The sequence below is a fragment of the Xenopus laevis genome, chromosome 1S (assembly GCF_017654675.1).
Source record: "Xenopus laevis strain J_2021 chromosome 1S, Xenopus_laevis_v10.1, whole genome shotgun sequence".
NCBI classification, from domain to species: Eukaryota; Metazoa; Chordata; class Amphibia; order Anura; family Pipidae; genus Xenopus; species Xenopus laevis.
The window spans coordinates 76,458,943-76,481,500 of NC_054372.1; positions in this window are offsets into that span (position 1 = coordinate 76,458,943).

Below are 22,558 nucleotides of genomic sequence, written 5' to 3' on the forward strand. Positions count from 1 at the left end.
CAGTCCTTCGTAGAAGTCCGAGACTTGGTCTGAAATAAAGGAAAAAAGATATACAAAGCTAGATTTCTCCCTACGTATCCATGGTAACTACCAAAAACCTGCTCAATAACAATCTGCAAGTCCCCCTGAATGAAATGATACCCCCTATGTATGGATACACATAGAGACGCAGCCACCAAACACCCAAAACAGGGACAATGCGTAATATTGGGGCTGCGAATTTATATGAGGTTCTCAACTTTTCTCATCCTAAACTGCACCTTTTCTGTTAAATAACCCCCACAAACCATATATTTTTGAAAAGTACACTTCATTAGATATTCAAAGATGCCATTCTTACTTTTCTACACAGAGAATTGTGGCCGCAGTCCTTCGTAGAAATCTGAGACTTGGTCTGAAATAAAGGAAAAAAGATATACAAACTTAGATTTCCCCCTAAGTTTCCATGGTAACTAACAAAAACCTGCTCAATAACAATCTGCAAGTCCCCCTGAATAAAATGATACCCCATATGTATGCATACACATAGAGACGCAGCCACCAAACATCCCAAAACAGGGACAATGCGTAATATTGGGGCTGTGAATTTAGGTGCATGTATCCATATCTCATCTGAAACTGTCCCTTACTGATGAAATCACCCCCAAAAACTAAGATTTCTTGAAAATAAACACCTTCAACTATTCAGAGATGCCATTCATGCTTTACTGCGTGGAGAATTTTGGCCACATTCTGCATTGTAGAACTCTGCTTTGGTCTGAAATAAAGGAAAAGATAATATACAAAGTTAAGATTTATCTCCCAGGGAATTTTGGGACCACTTTATGGATCTGCATCTGGGTGCTACTACCCCAAAATATATTTCACTCACCAATTCGGATAAATTGTAGTGGAGTGTCTTTGAGTTCCATCTGTCCTGTGGTGTTACGATACGAATTCCTTTGCTTCTTCCTACACTATTTCGCCAATGACAAAATCTGTACCACATTTACAAATACATTTTCCAACAGAAACCATAGTAAATTTGGCCCATAAATTATGCAAGTGTCCTAAGAAGTTTAGGAATTTAGGTGGCAACAACGAGGATTGGGTCATTAGCAGCTGAAATACTCACAAATCCAGAGATACCTAAATCTACAAAAATAAATGCAAATGTTGCTCAGAAATACAGACAAAACTATAGATAACTGCGCTGATAGACGAGCTTTTGAGGTGCCAGTAAAATAAAAGACTTGTGGCATCAGCATTAGAGATGCACATCATCCCACGTATTCATCACGCACCACAAGTTCTATCGTGTGCCCTCTTGGCCAACCAGCACCTCATTTTGCTATTTACCACCAGCGCAATAGAAGTGCTATCCATAACACAACTGGTCTAAAACACCATCGCTCAACACAAAAGCTGAATGCCTAGACTAAGAACAATTGGAGTAGACACTCGCACACCCGTTGTGCAGGTATATAGCTTTGCTCGGTGCACAGTGAATGGAGGATACGGTGACCTCCTAGTAACTGAATCGAAAAACCACACTAGCACACAAGACTTTTATCTGCAGGGCAAGCCCTAGCAAAGGTTTTTACTGCGGTGGCACCACCGCAGTAAAAACCTTTGCAAGGGCTTGCCCTGCAGATACAAGTCTTGTGTGCTAGTGTGGTTTTTCGATTTAGACTAAGAACAAACCTACATACAAGTTTTTACTGCTACATTGCACTGCTCACCCAGAGCCAAATCCTATATAAAAAATCAAAGATCACTACTATACAGAAAAAAACTGTCATTGTTTGCCTTGTCAAACTTTTTTTTTATTTTATTAACAACATCTATACCTAGTTATAAGCGAAGTAGGGACCTGCCAAAATGTTAGATCTCAATAGGGGGGCTTGAATCTGAAAAACCACTCCACAAAAAAAAAACACAAAAAAAAGAAAAGTATCACTCTGCCAGCACACCTAAACAGCTACTGCTAGCATGTGCATAAAAACCTAGAGCATGCCAAGTTTACTATACAGATTTACTAAATCCTTTTACCACCAACAAACCCAGAGAGCCCTAACCTACCAACACAACACAGAATTAAAGCCCTCTCGTAGTGTACCACAGTGTGGTACACCTCAAAACAGGGTTGGAAACACAAAGCAGGCTTGCTAGGACACTTGGGACAAAAATACCGCACATCTTTTCTAACACCCCTGGAACGGCAAACCTTACAAGCTCTCTGGGCATATCTTTTATTAGGAGTTGGTGGAATTTGGGCAATGAAATGCTTACCCACCATTCGGGCAACATTGTCATTGCCAGGCATTTCTGGAACCTCCTGTACATCACCAAACAAAAGGGCAGGGAGCAGCTGCAGCAGATAATTGTAAAAACTCAATTTTGGGCCTGGTACTGCCGTTTTGTAAACGACATAAGAATTATAAAGGGCCATTTGGATCATATAAATTGCGGCTTTTTTGTACCAGGCCCTGGTTTTTCTGGTGGTGTCGTAATAAGTTTGGATTTGGTCGGTTTTATCGACGCCACCCATATGCTTACTATATTCTTTACAACAGAGTGGCTTTGATTTTGCGGGCCTATCGCCACTTCTGTGTTGGACAACTACACTCTCATTGTGGATAGTAGTAAGCATAAAAACATTTTTGGTGTCTGCAAATTTTAATGCCAGGAGCTCATCGCTTCTTAGAGCATGTACTTCTCCACATTTCAATTTCTTATCCACCAGTTCCTTGGGCAGTCCTCTGCGGTTACGCCTAACAGTGCCACAAGCTGGGGTGTCCAACCAGTAAAGGGTTCTGAATAAGGGGATGCTTGTGTAAAAGTTATCCATGTATAAGTGGTAACCTTGGCCCAACAGTGGAGTTATGAGCTCCCAGACAATTTTACCACTGACAGTCAAGTCAAGGGGGCAGCCGGGGGGGTCCAAATTAGTGTCCTTTCCCTCGTAGATCATGAAAAAACTAGTATAGCCCGTGCTGCTTTCACAGAGTTTGTAAAATTTCATCCCATATCGAGCACGCTTACTAGGGATGTATTGGCGAAATTTTAGGCGCCCTTTGAAGAGCAAAAGGGACTTGTCCACACATATATTTTGGGAGGGGGAGTAGACCTCTGTGAAGCGCTGAGACAGGCTATCTATAAGCGGCCTCAATTTGTAAAGCCTGTCGTGACCGGGCTCATTAGGGGGAACAGCCGCTGCATTGTCGTTAAAATGAAGAAACCGCAGTAAAATTTGATAACGGTTTCTTGGCATAACGGCTGAAAAAAGAGGGATGGAAAGGACTGCAGTGGTATCCCAGTATGAAGCTAAGGTGTTGCGTTCTACGAGTCCCATTGCCAATGTGAGCGCCAGGAATCTTTTGATTTCATTTACAGTAGTGGGATACCACGCCTGGGCTCTTGAATACCCTGGTATAGGGTGGCTGGCAAGATACTGCTCAGCATATAAATTTGTATAGTGGACCATGTCCTGTAGGATGGCCTCTGTGATAAAAAGATTGAAAAAATCTATGATTTCAAAGTTAGTGGTGTCCACCTTGACGCCCGTGACTGCAGTGAATGGGGGAATTTCGGGGGCATAATTACAGGGAGGCCCCCACACAGGCGCTCCAACTGCTGCATCACCACTACCCTCACCCTCTTCTACCTCCATGGGTGCATCTGGCACACTGCCACCAGCCTCTCCCTCTTCCTCTACTTCTTCAGCAGTAAGTGTGCCGCCACTACTAGCCTCTGCGCTAATAGTGCTGCTATCACCAACCTCTGATTCATCAGTAGAGTCATCAGATGGGACATACTCCGAATCAGAATTGCTAAATTCCTCTGAGCTGGAGTCCTCACAATACCTAGCCACTTCTGCAGCGGTATAAAACCGTTTGGCCATTGTGCCAGAAAAATACAGACCACTGCAAAACTAGTAACAACTGCAAAGCTAGCAATCAATAGGCAAAGCAAGAAGCTCCTAAATTCAATCCAGCAAGATTTGACCAACTGCTAATACAAACAACCAGAGGGGGAAAAAAAAAAGAAGGCAGCAAGATCTGACCAACAGTTAACCACTGCTAAAACAAACAACCAGAAGAAAAAGAAAAAAAAGAAGGCAGCAAGATCTGACCAACAGTTAACCACTGCTAAAACAAACAACCAGAAGAAAAAGAAAAAAAAAGAAGGCAGCAAGATCTGACCAACAGTTAACCAGCTAAAGCAATAAAAACCAACAGCTATTGGAATGAAATCAGGGGCCAGAAACCTAGACCAACCAGCGTCACTGCAAACACAACTTTTTTTGGGGCACTAAACAAGTAGCAAAGGGCAATGCAAATGAAAAACAGAATAAAACAACAAAATGTAATAAAAATCAGCTAAAGCAATAAAAACCAACAGCTATTGGAATGAAATCAGGGGTCAGAAACCTAGACCAACCAGCGTCACTGCAAACACAACTTTTTTTGGGGCACTAAACAAGTAGCAAAGGGCAATGCAAATGAAAAACAGAATAAAACAACAAAATGTAATAAAAATCAGCTAAAGCACTAAAAACAACAGCTATTGGAATGAAATCGGGGGGCCAGAAACCTAGACCAACCAGCGTCACTGCAAAGGCAAACTTTTTTGGGGGCACTAAACAAGCAGCAAAGGGCAAAGCAGAATATTTAACTACTGTGGTTTTATTTTTTAAAGGTTTTTTTTTTCTGTATTGGGTGCTAAACAACAAAGTTTGGTGTGCTTACAGCAAATTGTCACAACCTGTTTTACTTTGCAATTCGTTTTCCCTCCGTTTGAGGGGGTGGGGTTTGATTTGTTGCACCTGAATAGACTGTATAAATAGAACCCCTGGCACTCCAGTGGAGCTTGCTCTAGTGTTAGCTTCTCTTAAGTGTTTGCTTGTTAAGTGGGGGATCTGTAAGTGGAGTTATAAACATCGGAGTTTAAAACTAAAGGAGGTTTAAACTAGGTCAAAAGTTTGTTCTAAACCCTAATTTTTATTTTATATATTTTATTTGTATTTTTTCCTGTTTTAATCTGTAACTGGGATAATGAGTGCTAGCAAGATTGAAGGTCTGACTCAGTGCACAGTCTGCCATATGTATGCAGATTTGGAACAAGAGATCCAAAATGCTTACCTCTGTGGTGGTTGTGAGCAAATTGCCACTTTGGAGGCTGAAGTTAGAGCACTAGAGCAACAAATTGCAACACTGCGGTCGATTGACAATCTTGAAAGCAGTCTTTTGCTCACTGAGCAGGACCTAGCGGGGTCAGATAGTTTGGGGGGAACAGAACAGCAGCAGGATATTGAGGCAGCTAGCTGGGTGACAGTTAGAAAATCTAAGGTGGGCAAAAGGAAAATGGAGGCTGATCCGGAGATTATACATAGCAACAAATTTGCCAGATTGTGTGAAGATGATGGTAGTATGAACTCTGGATTGGCAATTCTAGATGGGGCTGATCTCTCTAACAGCCGGGAGACCAGTTTCTCTAGTAGTGGTGGGGAGGAGAGTAGAGTCAGGCCTAAGCAGATTGTGGTTGTAGGGGACTCAATTATTAGGAAAGTGGATAGGGTAATTTGTCGTCCGGATCGCTACAACCGAACAGTTTGCTGTCTACCTGGTGCCAGGGTTCGGCATGTGGTTGATCGGATAGACAAATTGTTGGGTGGGGCTGGGCATGACCCAGCTGTCTTAGTGCATATCGGTACTAATGACAAAATAAATGGTAGATGGAAGACCTTAAAGAATGATTTCAGGGATCTAGGCTCTTAGATCAAGGAAAGGTCTTCCAATGTCATCTTTTCTGAAATTTTGCCTGTGCCACGTGCAAGTTTAGGAAAACAGCGGGAGTTTAGGGAGCTAAATGCGTGGCTCAAGTCTTGGTGCAGGAAGGAAGGGTTTGGGTTCCTAGAGCACTGGGCTGATTTTTTGTTGGGGTACAACCTATACAGTCGTGACGGTTTGCACCTCAATGGAAGGGGGTCTGCGGTGCTAGGGGAAAGAATGGCTAAGAGGTTGGAGGAGTGTTTAAACTAGGCAAGGGGGGGGGGTGGGTGAGATAACGAATTATGGGAAAGCTAGGGTAGACGGGGCAGTGGGGTTAGTAATAAAAGCACAGATTCTGAACTCGTATTTTTCATCTGTCTACACAAATGAGGAACCAGTAAGTGAAGGTTTCCTTCTTAACAGTCCCAATTCTAGTAATACAACTAATGATGCATGGTTCACACATGAAGAAATTCAAAAGAGACTAGAACATGTTAAGATTAACAAAGGTCCAGGGTCAGACGGTATTCATCCCAGGGTAATTAGCGAGCTTAGCTCTGTGATTGCCAATGCCAAACCTCTTTACTTAATTTTTCAGGATTCATTGACATCTGGCCGAGAGACTGTCGAATTGCTTATGTGGTGCCTCTATTCAAAAAAGGATCCCGTTCTCAGCCTCAAAACTATAGGCCAGTTAGTCTGACGTCAGTGGTAGGAAAGCTTTTCGAAGGGTTAATAAAGGATAAGATACTGGACTTCATAGCAAATCATAATACTATGAGTTTGTGCCAGCATGGTTTTATGCGTAATAGATCTTGCCAAACTAACTTAATTTCTTTTTATGAGAATGTAAGTAGAGACCTCGATTCTGGGATGGCAGTGGATGTGATTTACTTAGACTTTGCTAAAGCATTTGATACAGTGCCACACAAAAGGTTACTGGTTAAATTAAGGAATGTTGGCCTGGAACATAGTATTTGTACCTGGATAGAGAACTGGCTAAAAGATAGACTACAAAGAGTGGTGGTAAATGGAACATTTTCTAATTGGACCAGTGTTGTTAGTGGAGTACCACAGGGCTCTGTACTAGTTCCCTTGCTTTTCAACTTGTTTATTAATGACCTGGAGGTGGGCATTGAAAGTACTGTTTCTATTTTTGCAGATGATACTAAATTGTGCAGAACTATAGATTCCATGCAGGATGCTGCCACTTTGCAGAGTGATTTGTCTAAACTGGAAAACTGGGCAGCAAACTGGAAAATGAGGTTCAATGTTGATAAATGCAAGGTTATGCACTTTGGCAAAAATAATATAAATGCAAGTTATACACTAAATGGCAGTGTGTTGGGAGTTTCCTTAAATGAGAAGGATCTAGGGGTCTTTGTAGATAACACATTGTCTAATTCTGGGCAGTGTCATTCTGTGGCTACTAAAGCAAATAAAGTTCTGTCTTGCATAAAAAAGGGCATTAATTCAAGGGATGAAAACATAATTATGCCTCTTTATAGGTCCCTGGTAAGGCCTCATCTGGAGTATGCAGTGCAGTTTTGGACTCCAGTCCTTAAGAGGGATATAAATGAGCTGGAGAGAGTGCAGAGACGTGCAACTAAATTGGTTAGAGGGACGGAAGACTTAAATTATGAGGGTAGACTGTCAAGGTTGGGGTTGTTTTCTCTGGAAAAAAGGCGCTTGCGAGGGGACATGATTACACTTTACAAGTACATTAGAGGACATTATAGACAAATGGCAGGGGACCTTTTTACCCATAAAGTGGATCACCGTACCAGAGGCCATCCCTTTAGACTAGAAGAAAAGAACTTTCATTTGAAGCAACGTAGGGGGGTTCTTCACAGTCAGGACAGTGAGGTTGTGGAATGCACTGCTCGGTGATGTTGTGATGGCTGATTCAGTTAATGCCTTTAAGAATGGCTTGGATGATTTTTTGAACAGACATAATATCAAAGGCTATTGTGATACTAAGCTCTATAGTTAGTATAGGTATGGGTATATAGAATTTAATTAAAAGTAGGGAGGGGTGTGGGTATGGATGCTGGGTTTTCATTTGGAGGGGTTGAACTTGATGGACTTTGTCTTTTTTTCAACCCAATTTAACTATGTAACTATGTAACAAAATATAATAAAAATCAGCTAAGACAATAAAAATAACAGCTATTGGAATGAAATTGGTGGTTAGAAACCTTGATCCACCAACGTCGCTGTAAAGGCAAACTTTTTACTGGTAATAACAGGCACCAAACAGCAAATAAAAGTGAAAATGCAATATAATAGATATAAAACACAAAGCAACAATGAAAATGGTAAAAAAAACTGCAAAAATACAATAAAATAAAGCAGATAATTATAGAACAAGAGTAGAAATAAAGTTTTAGCAAAAAAAACTACTAAAGAAAGCAAAGAAAGAAAGAAAAAAAAGAAGTAAAAGAAGTATAGGGAAAGAAAAAGTGTAGAAGTGTGAGTGTGAGTGTGTGTGTGAGTGTGAGTGTGTGCTTGGCAAAGATGCCTGTAAGTGTGTGAGTGTACAAAAGTGTGCTAAATGAGAAAGACAGAAGAAAAAAAAAAAAAAACAAATTTAGAGAGATTAGAAGGAAACAAGTAAAATAAACAATGTAAGGGTGTTGTAGTTCAGCTCACTGAATCCAAGGCAGGCAATCAAGGCGACCAAACCAGCAGGAGAACCGCAGGAAGGCAGCAGGAGGGCTCCAACAGACACAAGTGCCCCAGTAGGAGTGAAAGGGGAGGCGTCAGGAGGGCTGGATTTATTTGGGCAGCCAGAGCGCATCACAGCCATGCGCCCTGCGTGCGCCCTGCACTCCTATTGGTTTCCCGCAACGATCGGTGGGGAGACCGGTAAGTATGACCGGTTTTGCTTGTTGCCTAGGGGGTTCTGCGACGATGTAACGTGCGCTTGCGGTTTTAAATCCAACCGCAGCGCACTGGAACCCGGAAGTGCTGGAGATCGTAGAATCTACGATCTGTGGCACTTTGGTCCTTTGATCCATAGAATGTAGATTCTACGATCTGTGGCACTTAAAGGGTTAAAGGAATGTTTTAATGTTTATATTGATATACTATTTAACTTTTTTCACAGGAAATTTTTTTCAGTATTTTCTAAAAAAAAAATTCTAATACCTCGGTAACTTTTTGGACTTTTTTTACATTTACCTATGGTGATTTCACTGATGATTATTGATGCATGAACGTATCCATGTGCCTACTCTGCCTATCCCTAGTTCCGGCCCTGCACACAATTAAAAAAATTATCCTGCAGGGGATTTCTCATCCTCGTTGCTACATATGCAGCAAAGCCACTGAAATCGGCCAAATAGAATCCCCTGAACACATGTTTTGGGTGACAAGAGTCCACACTCTATTCCCATAAGATTGTGGTAATCACCCAATCATCTTCACCTATAAGGAGCAAAGCCAAGAAACCAGTGGAAACTCACTACAAAGCTAAAGTTGCTAAAGTACTTGAAATATGAATGAGCACTGATTATAAACATTCTTGAAACGAAAAGATTGGGGTGTGATTTTGTTTACTTATGTTCATGACTAGGCAATGTATTAAAGACTTTGGCAGGCACTGACCAGCATTGTGCTAAAACCCACAAGGGACTAAGGGTTCCGGAAAAGTACCTTCTGTTTAATAAAGTGATTTGTTCCAGTAACAGTGATAGTAAAATTGGCCAAATGAAACAAGGTTGTGCAATGAGGGCTTAATCCAATTTGCTGTGCTAGTACCCTCACAATTTATATCTGTGTTAACTCATTTGTAGACTTGCTTGCAATCTTTTTATATGCAATTACTGGGATTAATAGCGCTCAGGAGCAAGAAAACAGAATTATGGAGCAAAAAAACTTTTATATGCATGTCAATTTCATTTTAGTTGATGCTGTCGGAAAGTTGTCACTACACACAATGTTTAATTTGTAGTAAGGTATCACTCTCAAATATGCTATATGGCATGATACAAATTTACATGTTATGTTATGTTACCCCTTGAATCATTACCAAAAACTATGATAAAGCAAACTACAATTAAAATGCTAAATAAATAATATTTTAATATACTCGTTGCATGTGCCAATGCAAAAAGAGGTACAAACTCCAGCACACATTGGACCTATTCAAAAATGTACTTGCGTCCATACATTAAAGTGGTTGTTTACCTTTGCTGAGTATATTCCACTGTGGTTTATTAGATGGCCATCTTGTTAAATAAAATACTTTTATTAATGACTCGAGGAAGGGCATTGTAAGCAATTTGTCTGTGTTTGCTCATTACAAATGTATGCAAGTCAGTTAATTCCACATTTAAAGGAATTGTTCAGTATAAAAATAAAAACTGGGTAAATAGATATGCTTTGCAAATTTAAAAAAAATTCTATATATTTATAAAGGCCAGTGACTGGATGTCTAACATAATAGCCAGAACCCAACTTCCTGCTTTGCAGCTCTCTTGGTTTCCATTGATTGGTTACCAGGCAGTAACCAATCAGTGATTTGAGGGGGGGCACATGGGTCATAACGGTTTGCTTTTGAATCTGACCTGCATGCTAAGGATCAATTGCAAACTCACTAAATAGTTATGTCCCATGTGGACCCCCTTCAAGTCGCTGACTAACTAAATTAGACAGCCGAAAAGAAGGAAGTTTTACTTTGTTTTGTTAGACATCTGCTCGCTCCAGCCTTTAGATTGCATTTTTGGCTAAATTTATTAGAAATATTTTTTTATTTTGCTCAGCCTATTAACCCAGTTTTTATTTTTACACCAAACTGTTCCTTTAAGGGGGATATGATTATTTTGTATAAATCCCACAGGGGCTATACAATAAACTTTAAGAGTCTTTCCAGTGAATGCAGAGTCCTTCCAGTGAATGCAGGGACATCCATTCAGATTAGACGGAATGTGCTAAGAGGGTGGTTGGAAAGACTGTGAAGTCGTGGAACTCTCTTCCATTAGCTAGTTTCAAGAAATGATTGGATGCCTTTTTAAAAAGTGATTAAGGACTTCCTGTTCATCGCCTGAGGTGATGGAAGCACAGAGGTAGAGCTCCTGCTTACCAGGGTCGAGAGTCAGCACATAGAAGCTTTTCTCTTTATTTGGAATTTGTTCATGTTGGTTCACGAGTGAGGAGAGCCAGAGGAGCAGAGAGGAACAGGTTTTTGGTGGTTTGGCATTGTATGACTGCTGAGGTGTTCCTGATGTGCTGAGCTCTTTAGTTACCTCAGATTCTGCCATTACATTTGTCAAGCCCACGCTGTATTCGAGATTCACCTGTGAACTTGCGGTTCTCTTAACTCTGCGGCTCTGCTGCATACTGGTTATATACTACATTTTGAGTCAGTTGTGTCAAGTTCTAAGCAACATATTTGTAACAAAATTGTGGCCTCTGATTTCCTGCTGGGACACTGAGTTATCAGCCAATTTAGTTAGAGCTGCTTGCTGAGTCTTATTTTGTGTCACATTGTTTCAATCTTAGTGACAGGAATTTGTCACAAAAACGCAGTTATCTCTCTGCTGACTAAGACTAAATATTGTTAGTGATTACTGTCATTACTGATACTTTTGTTACACCTTTATTGTATACAGTGTTGCAAATGCTTGAGGAGGATTGTAACTAGGGATGTAGCGAACTGTTCGCCGGCGAACTAGTTCGCGCGAACTTCGACTGTTCGCGTCCGCCGCAAGTTCGCGAACGTCGCGCGACGTTCGCCAATAGGCGTTCGCGTCAAAATCGGTCGCCCATTCGACCATTCGATCGCTAAAATCGAACGATTTTCGTTCGATTCGAACGAAAATCGTTCGATCGAACGATTAAAATCCTTCGATCGTTCGAATCGAACGATTTTCGGATGATCGAAGTTCGCGAACAGTTCGCGAACAGTTCGCAAATTATGCCGGTGTTCGCGAACGGCGTTCGCGAACACATCGGCGGCGGTTCGCTACATCCCTAATTGTAACCATAGAAACAAATTAATGGTTACTTCTTTGTGAAAGTAAAACAGAGACAAAGAATAAAACAAGAAGGGAATATTGACTTGTAATAAAAAGCTTTATTAATAAAAAGCAGGAGAAAAAAAAAAAAAAAAAAAAAAAACATAAAACAAACAAAAAAAACAAGAAGAAAAAGTGGAAAATTAATTAAAGAAAAAAAAAGAAAAAAGATTACTCTCACGTTTTGGAATTGTTGCTCAGGTTTTCTTATATATGAAAACATATTCTCCTTCCTTCACAATGTCTTCTAAAGCTAATGGCAAAACATATGAGAAGGCTAACAAGAAAAATGTAAAGCTACAGGATATGGATACAAATAGTATTTTCTTATCTCACAACTCTGCTCCTACAAGAATCTCTTTATCTGACGACTACTCTCTTATTGCGGCTGAAGTAGCCAGACTCATTAATCCAGTTATTGAGACCACAATTAGTAAAGCCATCGATAAACTACAGGAAAAAAATTCTGACATTTCAGGAAAACTGTCTACACATGATAAGTGATTGGAGAGATTGAAGACTCAGTTTCCCAAATTCAAGAAGAAACAATTGATTCTCTATCCAGGATTTACTCTTTAGAGAAACAAACTCAAGAGCTTAAAACTTGATGATTTGGAAAATAGATCTAGTAGAAACAATCTCAGATTTATTAACATTCCAGAATCTTATCAGAATGACTCTTTATATGCTCTGATCTCTAAAACAATTTAGATGTTACATCCCATGAGACCAAGAGCTATGATTGTAAAATATCTGGACTATTGTGACAAGAACAGACTATTTCAAGCCTTTAAAAAACTACATACACTAGAAGTGGAAGGAAATAAAATATTGATATTTCAAGATTACTCGTTGCTTCTTTCCCAAAAATGAAGGGAATTTTCCCAAACTTGCCAGTCTCTGGCCAATTTTTCATTGATGTATCCTGCTAGACTTAAAATATTTTTGACTTCTGGAGCTAGAATCTTTAGTGATCCTGGAGAGGCATCTGCATTTACTTCTCAACTGGAAAAGATAAACATTGGAAACCTTGTTACAGAAACAAAATCCAACTCAAAATTCAGCTCCCCCCCCCCAAGGATCAAAGGTGGAAGATATATGAGAATCCTCGCCAAACCAAATTCTCTAATGACTCGATACCTTCTCAAACTCAGACCAAATTCAGGTCCAGATCTAGATCTCCACTGCCTCCTAGAACAAGTAATCCTCCTCACTCCAGCGAAGAGGACATGATTTCTGACACTTGACTTTAAAAGGGATTTCTCCAAAATTACCCTGTGGTGGGTGTTGTGCTCTCTGTTTAACTCATCTCATTGAGAGAGTTTGAGTTTCCCATCCTTAGGGAAAAAAGGAAGTGTGATAAAACTTGATTTGTTATTTTAGTTCTATAAGTTACTTTTTCAGTTTAATATGCTAACATTGTCATATATTGTTTGCTTTGCTTTGTTTATACCAGTGGACTTAACTATTTATGTATTGTTCTATTTAAATCTGCCCGGACTCATTCTTCAGATTGATGTTCTCACCTAAAACAAATACTTTATCCATTGTCTCCTGGAATTTAAATGGGTTAAATCACTTTTCAAAGAGGAGCAGTATACTTAAAAGTTTGAAAAATACCAAATGCGACATAGCATTCCTACAAGAGACCCATCTTAATGGTTCAGAGAATGCTTGGTTGCAAAAAGACTGGGTAGGTGAGCTAGCCTTCTCTCCTGCTGTTAATAAAAAATGTGGGGTAGCTATATTATTTCATAGAAAATTGAATGTTGCTGTTAAGTCGACTAAAGATGAACTTGGCAGATTTATTTACACCGAAGTACTCATTAATGATGTTACTTGGCACTTATGTTCAGCTTATGCTTCAAATAGTTCCAAGAAAGACTATTTTACTTGGCTTAAAAAACTAATTTCTTTGCTTCCTGCTAATAATATTATTCTGGCAGGGGACTTGAATGAGTCCTTTCTCAGTTCATTGGATAGATCTGATTGGAAATTGAATAATCCCTGTAAAAAGTCTACTCTCCTACATGATTTCTGCAAAGACACTAATCTTACTGATGTTTGGAGGCTTTTTCATCCCGCTGAAAAATATTTAACTTTTTTTTCATCTGCTCATCACGTAGGAAAAAAATAGACTTTATTTTAATTTCCAATATCTGATAAATAGAACTATTGAAACAAATATAGGTAACATTGATGTCTCAGACCATGCACCAGTTTCTCTTGTGCTTTCCAAGTTTCCTGCCCCTAAAAACTATGTTTATTGTTTTTTCCTGACTCACTTAGAGAAAATCCTGATTTTATTAAAATGCTACATAACAGATGGGATCTGTTTTTAGATGAAAACAAAATACACTCTAATGACCCATCATTATTGTGGGAAACTTGGAAGGCAGTTGGCAGTGGCTAGGGGGGAGATATCTTCATTTAAGTCTCACTTCTTTAAAAAAAAGTCCACAAAAAGTTTTTTGAGCTAAGTAAAAGTCAGAGTGTCCTTTATCTTCGCAGCACCCCTCATTTGAAAATGCCCAAAAGTATAAGAATATTTTAGAGGAACTTAAAATTTGGATCAAAGTAAGACAATTTTTTTGCATCTTACTCGCAGGCTAAAATCCATAATTTATTATTTATTAACATGTATTTATATAGCGCCAACATATTGCGTAGCACTGTAACAAAGCTAATAATTTTCTTTTAAATCTCACTAAGGCGGAAAATAAATGGGCTAAGCTTATAAAAATAAGGGATACTCATAACCTATTAACAAATGGCCCTAATAAAATTGTGGAAGTTCTTTTTACTTAAAAAAAGACTCTTTACTTAAAAAATTTCACCTGAAATACCCCAAAAATCAGATTAAATATTTAGGATTAATAATTCCTTCAGATTTAAATAATTTATATTCAAATATATATTTATATTTAAATATTACTCCAGCTTGTTATAAGGTTTCCTCCATATGTGAAAAATGGGCCAATGCTCCCCTTAATCTTAAGGGACGAGTGATATTTTTTAAATCATTGGTATTCCCCAAGCTGATATACCCATTAATTAATCTCCCTTTGCTTATAAAACATTCTGATATCAAGAAACTTGATTCTGCTCTTATCAAGTTTATATGGAATGGGAAAAAAGCAAAGATTGCTTTCCATAAGTTGAGAGCTCCAGTTAAACTTGGAGGTTTAAATCTCCCTAATTTCAGAGCTTTCAATTTATCAGCCCTTACTAGATATCTCATTGAGTGGATCTCTCAAGGTAATAAGTTTACAAATCCTAAAATTGAAATTTTTCATGAACCTCACTTTGATATTATATCTGTTTTACATAGTAAATGGGGTAGTATTCCTTGCAATTTTAAGAAGAATCCCCTTTTTCGGGACTCTATTTTTGTGTGGAAACACTTATTCTCTCGACATAGCTACAGTTATACGGAAACTCCTTTTATGCCGACTAAACTCTTACTTAAACCCTCAGATTTTCAAAAGTCTGAGTCCTTTTTATTTTCTTTGAAGAAAAAATTATTAGTCTTAGTAAAAGATTTATTAGATCCACCCAATGAGACTCTGTTATCTTGGACAAGACTCAAAAAAGACTACGGGCTTCTTGAATCTGATAGATATTATTACTTAGCTTGTCAATGTGGTCTTTCTTTGTTAAGTAATAATAGAAACATTGTTATGTCAGATCATAGGCTAGCTGAAGATTTGGGAGAGTTTTTGGAGATTCCTTCTTTGATTTCTATTAACGCTATACCTAAAAAATTCTGGAATGATTATGGGTCAGACCCACACCCATTACTTAAAGTGTCCAATAAATGGGCTGAGTTTCTACAATGTCAAATATCCCCTTCAGATTTGGTGAAGTCTATTTGTAATAACAATAAATTCATTTTGGCAGAGAGTTGGAGGATACAACATTTTAAGTTAGTTCACTTAGGCTATGGGAAAATTTTTTCTAAAGGTATCTTTTCTAGTCCTGTATCATATTGTCCCAAATGGACTTGTCCAAAGATCAGTATATTTTGGAAGGAAGTTACCCGTTTTCTAAAAATTAATCTGAAAATAAAAATTTAATTATCTCCAGGTTTTGCTTGTTGCTTCTAGATAATAGTAGGCTCTCTTCAATTTTTAATATACAATTTAAGTCCCAAGAAAATAAAATATTGACAATTTTATTTTTGGCTTCCTTCAGAAAGGCTTTATTTAACTGTTGTCTACAAAACGAGTCTCCCTCATTGACAGACACCATGGCTTATATGAACCAGCTTAGTAGGCAGGAAGCTTTATTAGTAAAAACTAAAGGAAATAATTCCAAAGAATCATTTAGATTTATATGGTCTCCTTACTTTGAGTTCTGTGACTCCAATACCAGAAGTCAAATATCTCAGTTTCTTCAATTGTAAAATGTTCATAGGGGGGGGTTATCTGACATTCCCAAGACAATGGGCTTTTTCTTTCTTCTTTTTCTTTTAAGAATGTCTATGTGTCCACTGGCTTAGTTAGTTATAGTTAGTTCTTGTTAGTTTCTATTTTATTTTACATATTTTACATTGTAAGTTATACATTCTGTATAATATGTCTTTGTATTAATCTTCTTATTCTGCATGCTATTTTTTATCATATTGATTTTTATGGTTTATTGAGAAAACCAAATAAAATATTTCAAATAAAAAAAAAAGTGATAAAATACAAGGTTACTGAAATTAACTATATTACAAAGTTGATCCCTGAACTGGTCCAATTGCCGCCTATCCTACAGACAGCAAAGTGTAGACTTAGTCTACCAAAAAGGATGCAAAATTGTCCAGATGACTAACTTTCCAGCATAAGGGAAGAAATAATAGGGGTTTCGGTTTACTGTCTTCTTCTGGGATTCTTAGAGAAACTGCAACTCCAGCATTGTCCAGTCTGTGTTCACTTCTTCTTAGTTTTCGCATCATGTTTTTGAAGAATCATGCAGCCCACCAAACTCAAGGGTTCATTTAGGCATGTCATTTTACTGTAAGGTTTGCTTTTGATGAGGCCAGGGGCCCTAATCTAGACCATAAAATATGCCTATATAGTTATTCCATAGGGTTTCAACCTGTCCAGTTTTTATCCAAACTGTTTAGTTTTAAGTGGTGCTGATTGATTCAAAACTCTCAGCACTAAAACCCAAACAAAAATATGTCCAATGCTATCAGTTTGTGCATTAAGCATTCAGTGACACCATAGTGAGCATGTGGTGTTAGCCCCTGTAGGGGGAATGTAGCGGGGGGCCCCTGGGGTGGCAGCTGACCCTGCATGACGTCATTACCAGTTTTCAGTGAAAATTTTCGCTCATGGGGTTTTTCTGAATTTCTTTTTACAGCTTTGCATTGGTCCATCCCAATATGTTATTGGTCTGCCCCTTTGTCTGGTCTATCTATTAGGCTGCCAGATGGCGCAGTTTATCAATCCACAAAATGCATTTCCAAAGCTCAGACTAACAATGACTGTGAGCCCCCTTTTTAAGGCACATGTGTGGGGCTGTTTTCCCATATAAAAACATGCTCCTAAACATTAGTTTTTGTGTTATAGTTGCTTTAGAGACAATTAATTTTAGAAGTGGTTTATATATAGTTTGTAAGAGTGTGTATCTCATAGATCATTTAGCTCAGTTGTCTATGTCACTTAGACACTGTAATCAAAAAAGGCTCTATATCAAAGCCACAGCTCTGCAGTTTGCATCAAACATGAATTTTCCCAAAAAGCACATTTAGATCTCCTGTTTTGAAATACAGGTAGAGAAAAGGCATATCAGATATCATCCATCCCATGAGCTATATATGCTGATACACTGGTGCACACTAAATAGATTTTTATTTTTATGTCAAAACTCACACCAGTGTGCCCTGACAGGTGGATGCTGTACCGGTCAGTGCAAACAGAACAGAGAATGGAAGACAGTGGCTATGAGGAATCACCTCAGCTCAACTTTCATGGGCAGGCTGAGGCCTGGACTTGTGTGCCCATGTACTTAAACCAGTAAAGTGTAACTGCCTTCAACCCACAACTATATGCACATTAGACAGCAAGTTTCTGGTGATGGAGATTTTTTTTACTTTTTATTAAAAATATTACATTTTATATATAGGCACCCATGCAGGGCATCACTATAGAGGAAGCAGACCCTGCAGGGGGGCCCGGGAGGTATAGGGGCCCCATGAGGTCCTAATTTATATACAGTACAATAACCTCTAGACATTTTGGGGGCTTGAAAAATAATTTGCAATAATTCGCCACTGCACCCGTTTCCGCTATGAGTGACTAGACTGCACAGGCCATTGGGTGCCTATATGTAAATAGCCACCAGCATTTCAGCACAAGCTTTGTCAAGAGACATTCTAGTGGTATACACTTTAAATTAAAATTTGTTGCCATGGTTGCTTGGTAAAGCTAGATAACTAATGTGGTGCATGACATGTATGCGGACCCAGAAGCAACACTGGTTGGTATCCCTGTATGTATGTATATATTTAATCCTTATTTAGCCCAACCTATAGGTAGAGGTCTGACAAAGGTCAGATAAAAAAGTTAATATTATTTAAGAAAAAAGAAACCCCACCAAATAGAGGGTTACTATATCTATACCAAGTAGACTCACAATAAATATTACAAAGCCAAAATAATCATTAAAAATAATAATTCATTCCTAAAGGTGCTAACTAATAAATTGGTTAAAGTGCTAGTGCAATTGATTATAGTGATAGCGATCAGTCTAGGGACTGATAAAAAATTGATTATTCCTAAATCAAAAAAGGGTGTGTTACCCCACCAGTAGACTCCAGAATCATCCCTTAATAAATAAATTCATTAATTGATTGATATATATATATAAAATGTAGTTAATCAAATTAATTTGGTTGAATTGATTTAGCAATGGGTTACACCGATAAAGTGCAATAGGTTACACCAATAAAGTGCAGTGCAATAAATAGGCTGAAAAAATGAGGCTTGGTAATTGATTAAAAGATAAAAAAGGATTTAGTAAAAATTGGCCAGAAGAAAAGATTTCTTATATATGTATGGATTAAAAAAATTCGGTCATATTCAAGGATTGAGGTTGAGAGAAATTTGAAAAATATAGAGGGTGGAGTTTTCCCAAAAACTAACTGCCTATTTCGTTTCTAAGGCCTGGGACACCACAAAGATTAAGGCAGGACAGGGTAACCGGAGCTGTGGCCTTGTATTTTAAATTTACCCTAACCGTTAAAAGAGGCTAACTAGCCCTAAAAAGCCACAAACTCACGGCCCCTTAGAATGGAAGGAAGATAGAAGAGGTGGTAAAGCAAAGAAACTGAACCGAAAATTCAGAATATCCAGTATATTTCCCAGATGTAGGAATCACTTCAGAATTAGATTGTTATCTAAAGGAGATCAAAAATTTTTCATTCAAATGGACGCCGACGCGCGTTTCGCTTAGAAGCTTTGTTAAGGCGAGAATGATTGGGTCCGTGCGGTATGCGGCTAGAAATAGACTTCCGCATTGACGTCACTGTAATCACTTCTCGCGAGATCCTGGTCATAGCGGACGCACCGAATATAGTCTACGTCTCCACCTCCTCACTGTCACATCAACCAGGACCTCCCTACTGCGAGGACGACGCCCACAAGTACACTCCCATCAGTGACGCTTGTGGGTTTTACCCAGACAGACCCGTTTTAACCTGAGACTGCATGAGTGCATTTAATCATTTTATTAGATTATTTATTTATTACACACTACTCAGGAAAAATATCTAATATATTTTTTTAAAAAGGAAAATTCTTTATTTATACACACTATATATATATAAAAATTGGGGGAACTTTAAAAACCATTGCTTAGCCATATATGGACATAAAGCAATATTTACATATAGTACGAATAAAAAATTATTATTTTTTTTTTTCTCAGGGGAAAGAAAAAACCTATTCATTACGAAACAGGCTTAAATGAAAGCAGTGTAGAGATTATTTTCATTTATTCCTTTTGGGGAAATTGTGTCTATCTTAAAAATCCAGTAGCTTTCCCGTTTAAGGAGAGCTTGCTCAAGATCCCCTTTGCGGATTCCCAGGTCAATTGTTTCTAAAGCCCAGAATTTTAAAAGGGATGGGTTTATATTATGATATTTTAAAAAATGGAGAGCTACTGTTGACAATGTTTTGTCATTTTTAATTGCACTTCCAGCTGTTCTTATTGTGCTACAATGTTGCTGTACCCTTTGTTTAAGCATTTGAGTTGTCATGCCAATGTACTTTTTCTGGCAGGGGCATTCCAGACAATAGATCACATTGTGAGTACGGCAATTGATGTAACTGTTGATTTTATGCTCCTTTCCAAAACGATCTTCAAAGGAAATGTATGCGGACCCAGGCAATATTTATGTAAAGCGCTGTGAGTTCTGACACTTAAGAAGATACACATATAGGTGGCACATTGTGTGTGTTTTTGGAGGTGTCAAGAATGTGTTTATGTACAGTAGCTAAGTAACTTCCATTGACATAAGTCAGTGGAAGTGACATCCCGTAACACGTGTAAAAATTTGCTTCTGGGGAGGCTTATATATACCCTATATCACTGTGTTTAACAACTTAGGCTTTTGCCAAAATGTTGGGTTAATTCAATTCAGCGATGGGTGAATAGTACAAATTGTTATATTTCATGTAAAACAGCAAAATTCTGTATATGTTATCATTTTGTATTGCTATAAGAGGAGATATTAACCTTCAAACACTTTTTTCAATGCAGTTGGTTTCTTATAGCTCACCAGAAATAAAGACTTTTTCTGATTACTTTCGATTTTCTATTTGAGACTGTTTTTCTAATATTGAAGTGTAAATTTAAATTTTCCCCTTCTGAAGCAGCACTTGCAGGGGGGGGGGGGTTGCCGACTCTTTAATGGTTTTAAATTGATATATTTAGTTGATACATTTGTTATCTTTAGCCCTGCTGAGCAGAATCCATGAACATCATTAAAGGCAGCTGTTAGAATTGATACAATAGTTGCTAATATTCCAAATACTGCTGAGAAATGCATCAACTAATTGAGAAACTAAATGTAGCAAATTGTAACAGTTCCTGGATCACTGAGCTGCCAGACTGAAACACTAGAGACAGGAACATTAAAGGAGAAAGAAAGTCATATCCTATTTGAGGGCAGGGCAGGGTGCCATATGTTAGGCACCCACAAGTGAATGTATTTACTTACCTGAAAACCCAGGCCAGTTTTCCTATCAGCAGAAAACCGCACCAGCCTGGGGTTATTCCAGTAGGCACCATGGAGCGATCCTCTTCCGGATTCTTCTTTCTTCAAATTTCCTGGGGCAGATACATGTGCAGTAATACAAAATAGCCAACTTTTTCATTAATATTCGACTTTTTGTTCTAATGCGCATGCACTGCTGGTAGAAGAAAGAAGAAGCCAGAAGAGGATCGTTCCATAGTGCTCACTGGAATAACCCTGGCCCGGTGTTCCTATCAGAAGAAAATTTTCAGGTAAGTAAATACATTCACTTGGAGGTGCCTAACATATGGCACCCCAAGTGGGATATGACTTTTCTTATCTTTTAAGGTTGTTATTTATCAAAATCCAAATTTATCTCACTATTTTTGGAAAGCCACTCTGACCAAATCTGCACTGACTTTTCCCCCCTATTTATCCTGAAAATTCTTGTGCAGGAAAAGTCTCAATAAGAAAAAAAATCAGAATCTGCAACTTTTTCGAATTTGATGCTGAATACCGGAAATTTTTTCGGAATTGACCCCCAAATACCATACATTTTTTGGAAACCCACCGCAAATCAGGATATCTTTGAGACATCTGCCATTTACTACATAAATTCAGCAGGTCTGAGTTGGGGCACTCTTTTTATTTGAACTTTTAACACCATCAGGGTTTAACAAGTCCTGAAAAATTAGAGGGTTTTTTCTACTAAAAATTTTGTTTTTCCAACCAGAAAAAAATTTACACTTAAATTTTGGGAAAACGGTAAAAAATAAAAGATGGAAAGCAGTTGAAAAAAGTCTTTGTTTATGGAGAATAATATGAAAACAGAATTTAAGTGTTTCAAAGGTGAACAACCTCTTTAAGTAAATTGAGTACTTAGAGATACTGACACCTGAAATTAAACTTTTTTTTACATCTATTATAATATTCTCTTTGCAAGCTACTTCTAACTTTGCCATAAAGTATTTGCATGATGCTTTTACATTACCTGTCTGATCCCCCATGTTCCTGTATGAGGGGGCTGCCATATTTGTGCAGCAGGAGTCCGTTAGCATTAGAAACTGTAACTAACAGGCTGAGATGGGACAGTCAGGTTGGCAAAGTCAGAGTGTCAGAGTGTCAGAGAGTCAGGCATAGGAACTTCAACTAACAATTATATACAAAAACAAACCTCTCAGCAAAAAATGATCAACATTACCTATAGGTAACATTTAATGTACATTCATATGCTAAAATTAATTTTTTAGTGTCAGTATCACTTTAACTGCAAAAGCATACAATTTTTTGGGTATTGAGTTGCCAAAAGTATGGATTGAGTACTTTTCAATTTATTGTGTATATTTCTACTTCTTAATTGGGCAGATAGCATATATGTTTCAGATGGCACACAGTCATATGTGAATGCAAGGCGGACATGTCAGCAGTGCATGGCCAATCTGCTAAAAGGAGTCAAAGAGCCCTTCTCAATTAGACATGCACCAAGAGTCTTTTTAAAACAGAAAGTATTTGCATACCTCATTATACATTGCACTGATTAATAGAGGAGGAAAGAC